Genomic DNA, 3281 nt, shown 5'->3' on the forward strand with positions numbered 1-3281 from the left:
TTTATAGTTGCCGGTCCGACTCTCGATATTTAACGTCGGAGCTCGACGGTCTTCCGTCCGGGGGGTTTATAGTCGCCGGTCCGACTCTCGATATTTAACGTCGGAGCTCGACGACCCTAAAGGCTAATTTCAACACGGATGATATACGCCCTGCCGAGCGGCACGGGGTCTTCATGTAGTCGGTCGTTCGGCGAATAATGACAAATGTGTTTCATCACTTTGCTTCCTGCATTAAAAGGACACAGGCGACCAAGACATACATAAAAATGCATTACATCGGTGCACCTCTCACCCAGCTCGGTACGGTTGAAGATGATTTGCACTCCATGGTCGATCCAGCTGCCGTCCGTCTTCATCCTCCAGATAATAGGCACCCGAGCTGAGCTTTTCGATGACTTTGAAGGGCCCCGCCCAAGGAGCCTCCAGTTTGCCAACGTCCCCGACCGGCTTTATTTTCTTCCACACTAGGTCGCCGACCTGGAATGCTCTAGGGATCACGCACCGGTTGTAGTTTTGCTTTATTCTCTGTCGGTACGCCATCAGCCGGAAGGACGCCTTGGCTCGCTCTTCGTCGATCAAGTCCAACTCCATGTTCCTCCGCTCGGCATTGTCATCATCATAATTTTGGATCCGGACGGACTCTACGCCGACTTCAATTTGGATAACTGCTTCGCCTCCGTACACTAAATGGAATGGCGTGACGCCCGTTCCCTCCTTTGGGGTCGTGCGGATAGCCCATAGGACGCGCGGCAGCTCGTCCACCCAGCTTCCTCCCATTTGGTCGAGCCGAGTCCGAAGAATGCGAAGGATCTCCCGGTTGGCTACTTCGGCTTGACCATTGCTTTGGGGGTACGCCACGGACGTGAAGTGCTGTTCGATGCCATAACTTTTGCACCATTCTTCGAGCTGCTTCCCGACGAACTGTCGCCCGTTATCAGATATGAGCCGGCGAGGAATGCCGAACCGACAGATTATATGCTGCCAGATAAATCTTTTGACCATCTGCTTGGTGATCTTGGCCAGTGGCTTGACCTCCACTCATTTGGAAAAGTAGTCGACCACCACTAGTAGAAACTTCCGCTGACCGGTCGCCATAGGGAACGGACCTACGATATCCATTCCCCACTGATCGAACGGACATGACACTGTAGATGCTTTCATCTCCTCCGCCGGTCGGTGGGAGACGTTGTGGTACTTCTGGCAGGAGAGGCACGTCGCGACGGTCCGAGTGGCGTCTGCTTGCAGGGTTGGCCAGAAGTACCCGGCCAGCAGGATCTTCTTATCCAGCGATCGCCCGCCCGGATGTCCTCCGCACGATCCTTGGTGTACTTCCTGTAGGATGTACTCCGCGTCCTCCGAGCTCACACATTTCAAAAGTGGCCGGGAGAAAGCCTTCTTGTATAGTTGGTCTCCAACGAGTGTGAACCGGTCGGCTCTCCTTCTCAATAGCTGGGCTTCCTCCCGATCGGACGGTGTCGCACCTGAGCGCAGAAACTCCATAATGGTTGTCCTCCAATCACTTGGGAATGTGAGGCCCTCCATCCGGTCAATGTGCGCCACCAAGGATACTTGCTCAATTGGCTGCTGGATGACGACCGATGTATTGAACTTGCGAGCTTGGCTAACTAATCTGCCGCCTGGTTCTCTGCTCGGGGTATCTTCTGGATAATGACTTCTCTGAAGTGGGTCTTGAGCTTTTCGAAGGTCTCAGCGTAGAGCTTGAGCCGAGCATTGTTAATCTCAAAAGTGCCTGAGAGCTGCTGGGCGGCCAGCTGAGAGTCTGAATGGATTGTCACCCGACCGACTCCTACATGTCGGGCTGCCTGCAAGCCGGCTATGAGGGCCTCATACTCCGCTTCATTATTCGTGGCTCTGTAGTTCAGCCGGACGGATAGGTGCATCCGTTCTTCTTGGGGAGAGAGTAATAGCACACCAATCCCGCTCCCGAGCCGCGTGGACGATCCGTTCACAAATATTTTCCACATAGCTTCGGGCTCGGGATTTTGTACTTCGGTAACAAAATCTGCTAAGGACTGCGCCTTTATCGCCGAACGGGGTTGATACTGAATGTGAAATTCACTTAACTCCGTTGTCCATTTGATGAGCCGTCCGGACGCTTCAGGGTTCAGCAGCACTCTTCCCAATGGGCTATTTGTCCGGACGATGATTGTATATGCTAGGAAATAAGGACGAAGTCTACTAGCGGCGAGGACCAAAGCAAAAGCTAGCTTCTCGAGCCCAGTGTAGCGAGATTCAGCATCTTTTATAATATGGCTCAAGAAGTACATGGGTTGTTCTTCACCGCTTGCCCTCACTAATGCCTAGCCTACTGCCTGCTCGGTTGAAGATAAATAAATACAGAGCGGCTCACCTACAGGTGGCTTGGCTAGCACAGGCAAGGAGTTCAGGTACGTCTTCAGCTCCTCAAACGCCCGATCGCATTCCTCGTCCCAATGAAACTTAGTAGCTTTGCGTATGGTCTTGAAAAAAGGGAGACTCCGGTCGACAGTCTTAGAGATGAATCTTGACAATGCAGTTATCCGCCCGGTTAGGTGCTGTACTTCCCTCAGATTTCTTGGGGGCGGCATAACTTGCAACGCTTTTACCTTGCTGGGATTTGCCTCTATGCCCCGCTCGGTCACTATATAGCCCAGAAAACGCCCGCCTTTTGCTCCAAACAAACATTTCTGAGGGTTCAGCTTGACTCCATACTTCCTCAGCGTTTGGAAAGTCTCCTCCATGTCCGTAAAAAGATCAGCCGCTCGGACGGTCATGATGAGAATATCATCCACGTACACTTCTAAATTGCGTCCGATCTGCTCCTTTGTTCATCAAGCGCTGGTAAGTTGCTCCCGCGTTCTTCAGTCCGAACGACATTACATTGTAACAGTAAGTGTCGTCAGCTGTGACGAAGCTGACCTTCTCTTGATCTTCTCGGGCGAGCGGTACCTGATGGTAGCCCTGATAGGCGTCTAGTATGCATATCAACTCGCACCCGGTTGTGGAGTCCACCAGTTGATCGATCCGGGGCAGGGGGTAGAAGTCCTTTGGGAAAGCCTTGTTTAAATCTCTGAAGTCGATGCAGACTCGCCACTTCTTGCCCGACTTGGAGACTAGCACCACGTTCGCCAGCCAGCTCGGGAACTGCACTTCCCGTATGTGGCCGGCCTCCAAGAGTTTCTCCACTTCCGCTCGGATGATGACGTTCTGCTCGGCGCTGAAGTCTCTCTTCCTCTGCTTCACTGGCCGAGCATTCAGCCGGACGTGCAGTTCATGCTGCG

Source organism: Zingiber officinale, chromosome 7A (assembly GCF_018446385.1).
Source record: "Zingiber officinale cultivar Zhangliang chromosome 7A, Zo_v1.1, whole genome shotgun sequence".
NCBI lineage: Eukaryota > Viridiplantae > Streptophyta > Magnoliopsida > Zingiberales > Zingiberaceae > Zingiber > Zingiber officinale.